At 42.8% G+C, this 15,633-nt stretch overlaps 2 protein-coding genes and 1 long non-coding RNA gene across 8 annotated transcripts in view; 2 read left to right on the top strand and 1 right to left on the bottom strand.

The window, feature by feature from the left end:
* The window catches only part of LOC147583540 (uncharacterized), a 384,087-nt gene that overhangs the window by 150,192 nt on the left and 218,262 nt on the right, over positions 1-15,633 (top strand). The gene's annotated exons all lie outside the window — the stretch shown is intronic.
* LOC147583544 (uncharacterized) overlaps positions 1-15,633 on the bottom strand; it is a 192,463-nt gene that overhangs the window by 110,386 nt on the left and 66,444 nt on the right. The gene's annotated exons all lie outside the window — the stretch shown is intronic.
* Positions 2,132-9,669, top strand: LOC147583545 (uncharacterized). Its single transcript, XR_015243171.1, has 2 exons — positions 2,132-2,221; positions 9,503-9,669. It is a non-coding gene; the product is annotated as an uncharacterized LOC147583545 (long non-coding RNA).

The following is a 15,633-nucleotide window of genomic DNA, read 5'->3' as shown; positions in this document are numbered from 1 at the left end:
ATCAATATAAAAAAATTTCCACAGGGGTGCCGGGGGGGCTCAGTCGGTTGAGAGTCTGACTCTTGACTTCAGCTCACGTCATGGTCTCACGGTTTGTGGGATCGAGCCTTGCATCAGGTTTTGTGCTGACAGCATGGAGCCTGCTTGAGATTCTTTCTCCTTTTCTCTGCCCCTGCCCTGCTCATTCTCTCTCTCTCTCTCTCTCTCTCTCTCTCTCTCTCTCTCTCTCTCTTTTTCAAAATAAATAAGTAAACATTTTAAAAAAAGAAGAAGAGGGGCACCTGGGTCACTCAGTCGGTTAAGTGTCCGACTCTTCATTTCCGCTCAGATCATGACCTCAGGTTCATGGGATTGAGCCTGGAATTAGGCTCCATACTGACAGTGCACAGCCTGCTTGAGACTCTCTCTCTCTCTCTCTCTCTCTCTCTCTCTCTCTGCCCCTTCCCCACTCTCTCTCTCTCCCTCTCTTTCTCCAAATAAACTGAAAACAAAACTACTTTAAAAAAGGAAAAAGAAAAATGTCCACAATAAGTGAAAAATGTTAAATGTGGTATGAAGTATGGTTACATTTTTGTAATGATTGGGTAAATCACTGAAAGAGAAATGCAAAAAAAGGTTTAGGTTCACTGTATTGAGGCAAGGGAAATATAATAATGGCTTTTGTTTCCTATTTTCCTCTTTGTTACATTTTCTAAATTTTCCAGCAGAAACATGCTTTACTTACATAATAAAAAACAGAAAATAAGTGATGTTGAAAGGAAAGACAGCAAAAATAAAGTTCCAGTCGACATAAATAGCAGCAGCCTGTTTCCCAGGCTTCACCAGGCAAGGGGACACCTTCTTGGTGTCACAGGGTGCACCCCTTTCAGCACATTCCCTATTATTACCGCATTCCAGTAAAACCAAAACATGGCCAAGGCGGAGAGGGTAGTACCCAGGGCCACGTTCCTTAAAAAAGTATTAATGTTGGTCCCCACTGTGATCTAGATAGTTTCTCTTTACATTAAATTTTTTTTTTCAATAATCCACTTCATTCCTTCCAAAGCACAGTGCACCATTTCTGTCTAGATTACAAAATGTGTTCAGGGAAGAGGTTTTCTGACTTAGTAGTTGGACACTTGTAGTGTCTCCCACCTCGATCACATTGCCCTGGTTTTAGTCTTAGCCAAGATGGACATTTCTGGTAATGCTGACAGCTCCCGCTTCATTCATCAAATGCATACCTCTCTGCTTTTCTGCCTCCAAAGTAGGTAGCAGAAGGTAACGCCCCTGGGGACAACCTTCAGCAATGAGGGATCAGTGGATAAATGCCCCAGTTTCTGGGTCCCAGCATCCCGGCAGAGATGAACACCAGTTGCCCAGAGAGGCCATCTTTCTTGGCCCTTTCTCCTTCCCTTCTTCCCCTCTTCCTTCTCTCCCTCTTCCTGGAAATCTCCTCCCAAATTAACTTCCTGCACCCAAAATCTTGTTTCAGATTCTGCTTCAGAGGAACTCAAACTAAGAGAGCGCATAAGCAAATATAAAACCAATAAAAAGAATTATACCACAGAGCCCCAGAAAGCTCTCAAAGATGGTGTGAAACAGAGTTCATCCGTTTCTAGAATACATTCCCTCATCGTACATCTATTTAGTAGGCTTCTACATTGGGCCACACACACGCTAGGTGCAAAATGAACTGCAGAAACACAGCCTATACCCGTGGAAGACACAAGATGCTTAACAGTCACCAAGCCCACTATACTATGAGAGTATAGGAAAATATAAGAAAGATTAATGTTGGGGAGGAAAAATAATCTTCCTCTTTCTGAATTTTTAGCAGAGACCCCTGTAATGAAAGATTAACAGGAGAAAAACCAGCAGAATTTATTAACAGGTATACTGTATGCAAACATGGGAGGTACCCAGGGAAAAACGAGTCACTCAAAGAAGTAGCTTAGAATTCAGGCTTAGATATCATCTTAGTAGGGAAAGGGGCGGGGCATGGAGGCTCCTCCAGGAACAGCAAATAATTTGTAGGAAACATGAATGGGTGCTTAGAAGCTATGAGGTAGTCTCACGAGGAGGTATGAGAGTTTGTGACAAAGTCTATATGGGTGTGGTGTTGACCTCCAGTCTCCTCTGCATTCTCTGCAGTGGTGAAGACCATCTTCCCTGGTTGGTGAAACTCCCAGGGAAGCACCTATGCCAGCTGGAATTTTCAAGAGAACTTGTCTTAAGGCAGGTAAGGGCAGTTCCGAGAAAGCCTCTCCCTGTATCCGCTGCCTTACAATTACCTACAGCTCAAAAATAATTAATATACCAAAGCAGCATATTTGGGGGTGGCATATTCTGCTGGCCTTCACGAACCTAGTCTGAGATGATTCAGCATGAGGTTTTTGAGAGGACACCGTGTAAACGGGGCCCTAACAGTGGAATTAGACAAAGAGAGGGAAAAGGCTTTGATCCTCGCTGTTTGCGAAGACAGAACACGAAGGTGGAGATGTGTTCGGCTGGCAAACCACGGTAAAGGTTTGAAGATTTCAAAAAATACATGTTCAGCAAACACTCTCTCCTTTCATCTCATATGAGTTAAATATCCCCGGAAGTGAGCAGGTGCTTGGACACCTTCGGGGTGTTGATTACTGAGAAGACCAAAGCTGGCCATAAAGATTTAAACATGGCTCCGAGAAACATCCTTGCTATCAGAGGCTGATAGAATCTGTTCTTGTTAACCAGGGACAGTGTGGCTCTTCTACTCGGTGGCAAAAGCACTCTAACTTGCTTCAAAGACCCACAGCTTTGGTTTCACAAGGATGCCACTTGAAATTGGTTTAAAGAGTGCCTGCCTGTTGGTTCCCCCAAAGTAGCCTCAGAGAATCAGAACCTTAGAAACCTTGAGGGCATGAGCACTCCCCGAGAATCTGAATCAGCTCAATTCCTCCCAAATGCGTGCACTTTTGCACAATGCTGTGTATGCAAAGTAAAGGCAATAAATACAGTTTCAGGGCTTCTGTTTATGATTGATCGCCTTTTTTTCTTGTAGCAATCTTGTAAGTTTGACTTCTTATTTTTATTATTCTCACTGCATACTAATACTTCAAACATTTTACTAAATTATGGTTCTCTGGTTCCTACTTCAGAATAGTTTAACTGATTTAATGAGCTCTATCTAATTATTGCATTTCACCTTTCATATGAGAGTGCAGGAGCGTTTTGGCTGAAATAGTTGGTAATAGCTCAAACACTCCGAAAGGAAGAAAATGAGCACGGGTAATGCAGGTCTCGAAACCGTTCATTTTATGCCAGACATAATTCTTATGAACACACATATATGTATATAGATATACTTATACCTTCATTAATTCATTCATTCATACGTTCACTATCTATGTGCCCAGCATTGCCAAAGACGCCAGATCAGCTTAAAACAGCCTTTTTTTTTAATGTTTATTTATTTTTGACAGAGAGAGAGAGACAGAGCATGAACGGGGGAGGGGCAGAGAGAGAGGGAGACACAGAATCCGAAGCAGACCCCAGGCTCTGAGCTGTCAGCACAGAGCCCGACGCGGGGCTCGAACTCACAGACTGTGAGATCGTGACCTGAGCCGAAGTCGGACACTCAACCGCCTGAGCCACCCAGGTGCCCCGACACCAGATCAGCTTAAAAGGCGCTTTCTTAGGTCTGCATCCCTCTACTGGGGGGCACAGAACACAGTAGTTAGGGACTCTTGAGCTAGACTGTCTATAGTTACATCCTGGCTTCACCATTTCTTAGCTATAAGATCTTGGACAAGCCAGTTAACCAATGCCTCAGTTTCCCCTTCTGTACAACGGGGGACATTACAGCAGCTACCACCACAGGACTTTTGTGAACATGAAATGAATCAGTACATACAAACCAGGTAGGAGTGCCTGGAGCTGAATAAGCACTATAACTGTTGCCTTTTTTTTTTGTTACTATTGTAGTGTGTCTCATCTACAACACTCACAGAGATCACAGTCATCAATTTCTATCTACATACTTATCTATTTAGTTAATGAGTTGTCTATTATTGTTTGTTTGTTTGCCTCCTTCATCAAATTATAGGATCCATGGAGACTGACACTAAATTCCCTGTGCCCGGCATTGTGCCCAGTAAATGTTTTGTTGATTGCTTGAACGAATGAATAAATGATTCTCTTTCGGGACATATGACCCTGTCACGCTAGACAAGACTTTCACTTCAGAGATTTCCAAGGCAGGCACATGTCTATCAAATGCCATTTGTTGGAAATTCCATACAGTTTTCTATCCAGATGGTACCAGTGACAAAGGAAAGCATTCCGGCATGAGGGAAAGTTACGATGCCAGATGACGAGCCAATTCACTGTATTATTCATCATCAAATGTTGTCGGCCAGGAAACTGTTGTCAGCTGAGCTCCACAGTGGTCAAGTGAAGAGGCTGAATTTTAACAGAAGCTGGGATTATCATTAGAGACAGAGGGTTCTGTGCTAGGAAAATGGGGCTTAAACAGTAAGAAGCTTCTCAGTCTTGTCTTGGCTTTGCAACCTTGGGCAGGTCACTTCACCTCTCTGGGCCTTGCAGCTTACTGTTTCTATGAATGAAGGACACAAATTGTCATCAGTAATTCCTAACCCTGGTTGTGCACCAGAATCTTCTGGAAAGCTAAATCCTCTAGGCCAGCAGTCAACCAACTTTTTCTATAAAGGGCCAGAGAACAAATATCTTAGCCTGTGCAGGCTGTATATGATCGCTGTTCCAACTGCTCATACTCAGTTCCCCCATTGTGTAGTCAAAGCAGCCATACATGATATATATGCAAATGATCATGGCTGGATATGGCCAGCTTGCCTGGGGGCCACGGTTTGAGGACTCCCGCTGTAGGCCACGTGTGGCCCCCGTAGGGTAAGAACCAATTCTCTGCATATTTACAAAAGCCCTTCCCAATGACCTAGAAGGCAACCATCAGATTAGATGGCAACAAGGCCCCTTCCAGCTCCTACTGGGGGCTGTGATTCTACATTTCTTAACTCACTGTGAGAAGTAGCTATTCTCAGTCAACGCTATTTAGACAGTAATTTTAATATTCCTTCAAACGCATCACATTTGGGTATTAGCCTCCTACATATGAAGTTTTTACTCTTTCAAAATTCAATTCTCTTCTAGGAGAAGATTGAACAGTTCTTTTCATCGTGTTTAGATCTTAAAGCACTTCTTCCTGTGCGTGACATCCCTTGTCAGTTCTTTGTAAGGGACAATTCTACTGCTAACTTGCAAATGAGAAATTTAATATTATCCCTTCTGGGCACTAAAGTGATACAATACAGGTGATCCTTCACTTTAAGAAAGGATAATACATAATAATGTGAAATTATGAAACAATTCAGTTGAGAAGCATTTATAGTGTTTGCGCTATAATTCCTTTGTATAGAGAATTCCTTTCTGCTGAGGTCATGGCTGTCGCATGACAATACCTTCTGGTTTTCTAGGGATAGTGTCAGTTTCCACCTGTTGTCTCTTACTAACTCACATAGCACTCATTTTCATCTCTAACATGTCTCAACTGGATGATAAATTGAACGGTCATCCTTGGTGGTGACCTTGAAGGAAAATAGAATAATTGCTCCATTTATTTTATAGTTACTAAGAAGCAAACACTGCTCTGAGGGCTTTATCTCTATTATCTCAATTGATCACTACAATATTTTGCTGATGGTTGATGATCTGAGGTTGGGTTTTTCCAAAAGCAGACCCCAAGACAAGGAAGTGGGGATAAGTAGTTTTGGGGGGGAACATGTTCCCAGAAGCACTGAGAGGGGAGTGAGGGAGCGAGGTAGGAAAAGGAATGAAGCCAGTACACAGAGCATTTCGAGTTGGTCATGGCTGTGAATAAGCAGGGCTCAAAATCTCTGGGAACTTTCTGAGAGGCTCTGTGAGCATGCCTCCGACTTCTCCCTCAATGGAACAAGGAAGCAGTAGTTTTATCTCATAGCTCCCATCCCGTGTTGGTTGAGGGTCACGCCTGGAGATATTCATTCTCCCTCCTGCATATGTGGCCTGTCCACAGTTACAGGAGCACATTCCTATGACTAGAGAATGACTTTCCTCAGATGAAAGACACAAAGAGCTTTGTCAGTGTGTGCCCCGGAGCACCAATGGCATCTGCAACCAGGACACTGAAGCTTAGAGACATTAGGTCACGTGCCCAAAGCAACCTAACTGGTAGATGCCAGAGACAGAATCTTGACCCATGCAATCTGGCTCTGGAGGGTTTACCCTTAACCATAGCAAAAGACCTCTGTGTGTCTACCCCTGAGTCAATTATGCATCACCCAATATCTACCCAGGGGTCTTGTATCTGGCCTGAGTGGCCCTTGCAATGGCTTACAAAGTTTCCGCAGAGCGAGGTGCTGTTGCCTCTGTCACAGCCACAGGCTGAGGTACTCATGACCATGGATCCCCCTTGGCCTCTCAGGGTACTGTCAGGCAAAGTCTACTTCCTCCCTCCACCTGTACTATTCTGAGGCATGGTAATTTCTTCTTCAAGGACATCCCTGTGAGATCAAGTGATCAGCTTGTCACAAAGCCATGGCCGGCTTGTTTGTATTCACCTTCTCTCCTTCCCTGCCTCACCCCTGGTCCCTGGGATTGAACTCTCCAATAAAGTGTCAGCACCTAAGCTTTTACTTTGTAACTGAGCACAATCTACCTGCAGTAAGTGTTGACAAACACAAACATCTAAGTAGCCCACACCTGCATCCAGATCTAGAACATGTCCATCAGCCCAGAAAGTTCCTCTGGCCCCTTCCTGGTCATTCCATTCTTCTTACTCCTATGCAACCACTATTCTGATGTCTTTCAACATTACAGAGTGACCCCTCCCATACCATGAGGCTTCTGAGGGAACAAGATTGTATCTATAAATTCCTCTTGAAAAACCAAAATTGAGCCAGAATCTCATCAAACCCCTACATCCAATAACCAATGACCAATTAACAGAAGAACCCAGTGAATTATACTACAGTGATGATATCAGCAAAATCCAGACAGTGAGCAACTCTACAGGTCAAATAACTCACTTTCTTCAACATATAAATTGCAAGGGGAAAACAAAAGACATAGAAGGGAAACTGACAGATTAAAGAAGGCCCGGGGCGCCTGGGTGGCTTAGTCGATTGAGCATCTGACTTCAGCTCAGGTCATGATCTCACGGTTCGTGGATTCGAGCCCTGCATCAGGCTCTGTGCTGACAGCTGAGAGCCTGGAGGCAGCTTCAGATTCTGTGTCCCTTTCTCTCTCTGCCCCTCCCCTGCTCGTGCTCTGCCTCACTCTGTCTCTAAAAATCAGTAAATGTAAAATTAAAAAAAAAAAAAAAAAAAAAGAAGGCCCTACAGACATAACCAATCTCAATGGACTGATGTTACTCGGATCTGGATTCAAACAATCCACAAAAAAATTATATATCATCCATGAGGCAAACATAAAGGGAAACATTGATTGGATGTATGACACCATTAAGAAATTATTGTTAAACTTAAAGATGTGACATTGGCATTGTGGAAGAAGAGACCTTACCCTCTAGAGATACACACTAAAATATTTACAAAATAAATGACCTTCTATCTGAGGTTTGCTTCAAAATAACAATGAGGGGGGAATGGAAATACTGAGACAGCACAGTTGATCATGAGATAAAGTTGGAGCTGGGTGACTGGGTACAGGGATGCCCATCATGTATATTTAGTCTTTTGTATATGGATTTTGTTGTTGTACACAGATGAAGATATATGGATTTTGTATTTGGGCGTTTCCATAATTCAAAGTTAAAACAAATAAACAGAAAGGCAGAGAACTCTGTTAAAAAGCAAAACCTGATGTAGAATTCCAGGCTCGAAAAGAGGTTTTTAAATTGCTACTTCCCGGGAAAAGTGAAAGTTAAGGACCTAGAACGTGCCTTACTGGCCTTCACCCCTCTCCCCTGCAGTCGTGGATGCAGTGTGAATCACACTGGTGGGGCAGATTCTGGGCTTTGGGGCCAGTGAGACAGGGACTAGAGCCCTGGCTCTGCATCGTGGCAAATCACATAGGACGTCTGATCTCAACTTGCCCCATCTCTGGCACGAGACTAATACTACCTTGAGCACTAATTAAGAGACCCAGCACCTGAGTGGCGAGCATTGTGGTCTGGACCCAAATCCATCTAGCTCCAGAACCCATGCTTGGAACCACTATGCTGCACCATCCTCACTAATGAGATCTCACTGTTTGCCAGTTGACTTTGGAAACCTATAGCCAGACGTTCAGTAGGGCATGTGGTCCCTAAATCAAACTCTCATTCTTTGACTCCCAGTTTTATCATTAAAAATGTGGTCGTGGGCAAGTCACTTGACTTCTTAAGCCTCAGGGTTTTCTTCCGTAAAATGGGGGTAATCACAGTAGGTGCCCAGGGGTTTCAGTAGGAATAAAAACAATAATGTAAGCACAATGGCCACCTGGTATTTTCACCTGCCCAGTATCCATGCTGTCCTGATGCTCTTTACAGGAAATTAGTCTCTCCCAGTCGATGGCGTTTGAGCTGGAATGAGACTACTCTCAGCTCCAGGGGGAGAATATGACTGGTCTCTCAGAGCACCACACTCTCCTGGACATGACTGGCTTAGACATGGGTATGGGATTCACACTGCGTCAATGGGATCCCAGCGTGGGACTTACTGCTGCCACTACTGAAGTCCCCCATCATCCGCATTTGCTTTCTGAGGTTTCAGTTACCTGCACTCAGCCTTGGTCCTGAAGTGGATGATCTTCTTGACATATTGTCGGAAAGTCAACAGTAACCGAAACCTACGGGGTTAGGGTTAAGGTAAGGGTTAGGGGTTAGGGGTTAGGGTTAGAAGTTAGGGTTAGGGTAGTGCCTCCGTCACTCACTCACACCTGATCTCATTGCATAGGCATCTTACCAACTCCCGCCATCACCAGGAGAGTGAGTACAGTACAATAAAATGTTTTGGGAGAATGACCACATTCCCATAACCTTTTTTAGAGTATATTTTTATAGTCGTTCTATTTTATCATTGCTGCTGTTAGTCCCTTACTATGTCTAATTTGTACATTAAATTTATCCTAGTGAGGTATGTACTAAAAAAAACATAGAGGACGGCGCGTTTGTTACTGTCCCACTAGAGATCCTGGGACGTATCACTCGCAGATAAGGGAGGGATGCTGACAAAATGGGACCACAGCACAAAGAGAGCCCACAGGCGGAAGAAGTACAACCAAAGGATGCACGTACCAAGGCTGAAGTTGTTTCTGCAAGTGCCAGCCACACCAGTAAATAAGTTACCTTCCTAGCCTATGCCATTCTATGCTGATTACTAGAGCTTCTGTCAAAGAGCAAACACTTAAATGTTAGATCCCATTATTGCTAATATGAAAATAGGTAAAATTTCTCACGCTGCTCTTTCTTTTCTTGCTTCGCTTGGATTATTTGTTTTAAAGTTTTGTTTTTTTTTTTTAACTACAGGTAATTTCGAATAGATGCAAAAGCAGCGAAGAACGTATAACGAACGCCCATGAACTTCAACAATTATTGACTCATGGATAGCCTTGTTTTGTCTGTACTCCAACCACATCCCCTTTCCCATCTTATTTTGCGGCAAATTTCCGGTATAAACCTTTTCATTCATACTTTTTTCCAGATCCTTTTATAATGTTTCCTTTTGTAGTGCACACTGTTGGTGGCCTGCCCATCATCCATTTCCTCAATCGTAACCTCCAAGGTTTGTTCTTTTTTTTCTCAACCCCTTTCTCTACACAGCTAGAGATACAGGCCTTACTCAAGCCCCTGTGGTGCACCCGTTTGCCTTAGGGATAATTTCATTTTCCTTGTCAGTGCCCGGGTCAGGAATGTGAGTCAAAATTTGCTACTGAAACATGAAGGGAAGACTGCTGGGGAAGCAAGATACGTCTGGGAAATTTTAGGCCCTCCCAAGGCAGCTCAGAAAAAATGGTCTCTCTTTTCCCTATGAATGTTGTCCTGTCTGGACATGATGCTCAGATCTGGAACACTCCTATCTGCAACTGGCTTGAAGAGTAAGCTCATATCAGGTATGGCAGAGGACAGGGAGAAGCACATTGACGCCTTACTGATATTATTGAGCTGCTAAATATGCAACACAAAAACTGTGCCCTACCTCTGAACTTGATGTTCTGGGAGTTACAAATTTGTTTCACTGTTTAAGCCCATGTGTGCCCGGGTTGCTCCTATTTGCTGCTGGAAGCACTTAACTTTCCATCGATACAGACCTATGACCTACACAGTCTGGGTTCTGAAGGCCGAGGAAGGTATCAGTTTAGGATGGTGTGCAAAGGGAATCTAAAAGAGATTGGCTTAATCCAGAAAGAAGTTGATTTCTTTCTTGATTTCTTCCTCATAGATGAATTTGCGTAGGTGGTCCCGGCTAAGGTGGCCCTACAATCATCAGAACCACGTTTTTTCTGCCATCCCTAGCCCACAGCTTCCATCTCATCTCAGCCAGCTGCTCAGGAAGAAGACGGCCACCAGCCACTGTGAAGAAGGCAGAGATGATACAGACACTCGACGCCTTTAAAGATACAACCCCCAAATGAATCGCACATGTCACATCTCACTGGCCAGAACATAGTCACATGGCAACAACCAGCTGCATGGAAGGCTGAGAAATGTAGACAGGATTCTGAGTGGCCATATGTCCAGTTCTATTACTACTTAAAAAAAAAAAAAAAAAAAAGGAAAAGGAATTACTGGGGCACAGCCAGCAGCCTCTGTTACAGAAACAGGGAGGGTTAATTGATTTGGTTCAACTGACAATTTTTAATTAAAACGACTTCAGAACGTAAACAGGATTTAAAAGACACGTTCTTGATCACTCCCCCAAATGACATAACAGAATCTATTTACTTCATCCCTTTCATTTCTTCTTTTTAGGTTGAGCTCAGAAGGATTCCAACAATCAGTAATCCTATGCCGGTCCAGTTTATTACCTTGTACACATGAAATTAATAACTAAACATTGCCAACTTCCCTTAATTCCAAATGTCTTTTCCTCAATTAGACTGCATAACTGTGGTTTAATTATATTCTGCTTGATAGTCACCAGAATCCCATAACAAGCTCTTATTTCACAATCTTGTTATTAATCAGAGTAATCCAATTTATGGAAAAGTAAAGACAGACAAACCAAACAAAATGACAGGGCTGGCAAGAAGCACAGTATTCTGCAGCCGGGCTGCAGCAGCTGTCAATAAAGCGTTCATATAGTTAAGATATAAGCGAGACTTTGATTCCGGGGCAGCAGGCTTTAAATGATGCATGAGAAGCCACCAAAGCAAATCCCTTTCTCCATGGTCCCCTCCGGGTCAAGCACCATGTTTCAATTATAATTTCACCAAATTGCTGTGATGCAGCAAATGTTTCAGATTAATAGCAGTGCAGCACAGCTCTCTGTGGGATGGAATCAGAAAATCTTGTTCAGAGGTTTGCTGAAATATACCCCAAGACGCTCAGCTGCAAAACACATTAAAGACTCCAAATGATGGGAATATTTCTGATGTGTATTCCCCAAAGAAGTTACTTTTGCAGAAAACAAGTTTATCATTTGTGGTAGCAAATAAAATTTCTCCACACGGCCAAAGAGGCTTCTTGCAATTACATCAGGAAGGCACCACCACGCGGCTCATTATGGAAATCATATTTACACTAGTAGGGGAGGCTATTGTTTTGCCAAGATGTGTCTCTTTCTCCAGCATGCTCCTAAAGAGCTTGTAAGAAATACTAAATCATTTGGTTTGGCTTTTCATTTCAAATGACGCTATTCCTTGGAAAAAGATTTGTATAGGTAGACATTATTTTGAAAATTCTACCTCAAATTACCAGCCAAGTTTTAAGATGATGTCTACTAGGAACTTGCCATGGGTCAGATGGCCACTGCATTACCATACCGGACACATCAGGAATAGAGAGCGCCAAATGGACTGCAAGTTTTGCCCATACTCGTTAGTGGCTGTATTCGCATTTTCAAGCCTTGAAGGGAGTCTTTGGGAAATTGTATTTTTGGCTAATGTCCTTTGCATACATTATCTTAAAAATAAGAGCAATTTGGGATCTGACTTCTTTATTGAGGGACTGTTCTCACTAACACCATTGCTTATGGTTCTAAGTAAAGGAGAAAGGATGCTCCCTAAAAGAGACGAAGGCTGGAGGAAAAACCTTGGGACTCTCTCTCCAGGAGTAATTTACCTAGTAAGAATGGGAGAAGACCAACCACTAATATACAGCCTCAGCTCTCTTTCACCTTTTCCACTCCTAAGCTGCGTACTGACAACAAGTGTGCATATTCTCCCTCCCTGTCCTACTCTTGGACTTGACAGGGGTGAGGCAAGTTCCAATCTTCAATCGGACTAGTGGGTAAGAGTCCACTATACCACCTCAACTCTTCCCAAATTTGGGCTCCAAAGCCCAGGTATGGGGATGGAATATAATGTAGACCATTTTGGTTCATGTCTACAACGTGGCTTCATTGTCAGTAAAGCTCGTATCTTGATCCTCACCTCACTCCTCCTTCTGAACTTGGAGGGATTGAAATATGATAATCTCTTGCAAACCCCACACCTGGTATGGCTTTCACAGAGTCACCTTGCATGTGACCCTAATTTGCCTCCCCAGCCATATCTGTCTTTTTCTCTAGAGTCATCTCAGTACATACATTTCCATTTCTCCAAAACTCTTCCGTTTTTGTGTCTGTTGCAAACTCAACTGATGGTTTGTAATCCAGCTGCACGGGCATGTGGAGTATTTTTTAATAATGAGTTTGAAAACTTGTGTAATTTATGAAAATTTGATACTGCTGAATGTGACATGAAAATTTAGGGGAAAAAGAAGATGAACTCTAGGCAAGAGATTTGAAGGAGTTATCCAACACAAGGTTTAGTCAAAAGGGAGAAAACCTATTCAATTCAACAAAGAGAAGGCTGCTCTTTCCATTGACACCCACAGCAAAATATTATTGATCTTTCAAGCCTGAGCCCTTAGGCCAGCTTCTCTCCCTAGGCTTTTCCCATCCTGCCATATAACTTCTCTTCTTTGTTTCCAACCTTTCACTTGGGTCACTCCAGTCTTCTTCCAATACGCAAATGCTAAAGACCACCGGTAATTTATATAATGGTCGGAATTACCTTCTCTCCTCTTGCTTTCTCATGTTTAGTGTGGTCTTGGCTCAGGTACCTGCTAGGGACTACTACGTACATGTGACAGAACCCTGAACCAGCAAACCGAAGTTAATATGAAAGGAAGAAAGAAACACGGTTCCTGGTAATTCATCTCAGCGTTTCTGACGCCAAAGCTACAAGTTTAAATGCTACACACGTGATTACAACGGCAAATGTTCAACATAGCAAAAACCAAAGATTTACAACTGGAAGATATATTCTAATACCATATAGTTCCATTGTCTTCAACACCAGAACACTGCTGCAGGTCTCATGTGCTATTTTTTTTTATGCAGTGATTTGCCATTTTGGCACATTAAGCATATGCCACTGAAGAGGCCACAGTGAACAAGACACAAAGGGTTCTTGCCTTCACAGAGGCTACTATCTCATGGGGCAGATGGGTTGTTTAAGAAGCACATGACCAGGAATGTTATGCTATGAATGGAGAAAGAGGGGGTTGTAGGAAATCCCATAGCAGAAGCAATTCATCCAGTCTAAGGATTAGAAAGGTTTTGTGAAGAAAGTGGCTTTTAAGTTTAGACCAAAAGAATGTGTTTGAATGAAAGAGCAAACATCTGGGTGCTAGAAGATAAATTCAAGTTACAGGACTGCCTTAGAACAGCTGGGTAACCTTGGGCATGTACCCTTTCTTCTTAGGCTATAGCTCCTGATCCATAAAATAAGTTAGGGTTTGGAGAACTTAATCTGGAAGGTTCCTTCCATCCAGGAAGGAAAAAATTTTTTTATGTTTATTTATTTTTGAGAGACAGAGACAGAGTGAGAGCAGGGGAGGGGCAGAGACAGAGGGAGACACAGAATCTGAAGCAGGCTCCAAGCTCTGAGCTGTCGGCACAGAGCCCGATGCAGGGTCTCAAACTCACAAACGGTGAGATCATGACCTGAGCTGAAGTCGGACTCTTAACTGACTGAGCCACCCAGGTGCCCTGGCTGGTTCCTTCCATCTTTATAAATCCTGAAAGAGACTGCCAGTCATTTTAGTCGATCTTCAGTCCATCCTTTACAACAAAAAGCAACTAACACAAATAAGAGAAAATCAAAGAAATGTCAGTAGGGAGGTTATAATGGTGAAATTGGGAAAACGAATAAGCTGGACCATCATAGGTTCAAATCCCAGTTCTTCCCTTTACTAACTGGGTGATTCTGAGAACATTGCCTAACTTCTCAGGGACTCAGCTTCCTAACCTGTAATATGGGGTGAGACTATTACAGTTGACTGTTGAACAACGCAGGGTTAGGGGCGCCAATCCCACCTCACACGTTTGAAAATCCACAGATAACTTTAGACTCTCCCAAAACTTAACTACTAGTAGCCTCCTGGTGAGCAGAAGACTTTCTGATAATATAAAAGCAGTTGAGTAATACGTATTTTCCATGTTATATGTATTACATACTATATTCTTATAATGAAGTAAGCTACAGAAAAGAAAATGTTAAGAGAATCATGGAAAGAAAAATAAATTTACAGGGCTATATCGTATCAAACAACACAAGGGCTCCCAAGCTTCACCTTTTATAACTTCAGTCCTTGGAAAGAGAAAAACCTCAACCTTCAGGGTACCAAGTTCAAGGAACCCAGGAAGAGCTCCAGTTGGTCTCCCTAGAGTCAGGTGCCTGGACAAACCAAGGGTCAAAAGAGACAGGGTCCTGCTGTATACAGTGGTTGTTCCTACAGCAAATAGGGAAATAGAGCTTGGCTAGGCAATTCCCGAAAGAAGGAGACTGAAGTAGAGCTGAGTAGAAAATCCAACAAATGTTGACTAGATTTTTATGCAAACTGCTTCTCTAAAATAATGCCGAAGACACAACTGATTGAATAAATGAAACAAATTCTTTTAAAAGCTGAAATTCTGGGGGCGCCTGGGTGACTCAGTCAGTTGAGCGTCTGACTTTGGCTCAAATCATGATCTCACATGAGATCGTGGGTTCGAGCCCCACATCAAGCTCGCAGCTGTCAACACAGAGTCTGCTTCAGATCCCCGTTTCTGTCCCCCTGTCTCTGTGCCGGTCCCCAGCTCACGCTGTTTCTTAAAAATAAATAAATAAACATTAAAAAAAAATAATAAAAAAAAATAAAAGCTGAAATTCTGTTTAGGGGAAAAACACCATATGGGGTTCAGAAATCACTGAGCATGCATATATTGGCTTTGCTCACGCCAACATAGCCACATGAACCTATAGTTCAATGCCCCAGTTCAATTCCTTAGACTTCAGTTTGCTTTCTTAGAAGATGAGATGAGTAAAAGCTGCAGTGAGATACAGCACTTGACAAATACCCTAAAGAAACACTGTTGCTAAGAGCTTTTCTGCAGCCCTAAGAATATCACAGAATTAGGTAAACTGGGAATTAAAGGTCATACCCTGGAGATATGTGAAGTGTGTCTGCTC

The sequence above is a fragment of the Puma concolor genome, chromosome A2 (assembly GCF_028749965.1).
Source record: "Puma concolor isolate L17-30 chromosome A2, mPumCon1.1.hap2, whole genome shotgun sequence".
Lineage (NCBI taxonomy): Eukaryota > Metazoa > Chordata > Mammalia > Carnivora > Felidae > Puma > Puma concolor.
Note: the sequence above shows the minus strand (reverse complement) of the source record. Positions and strands in the feature narration are given on the sequence as shown.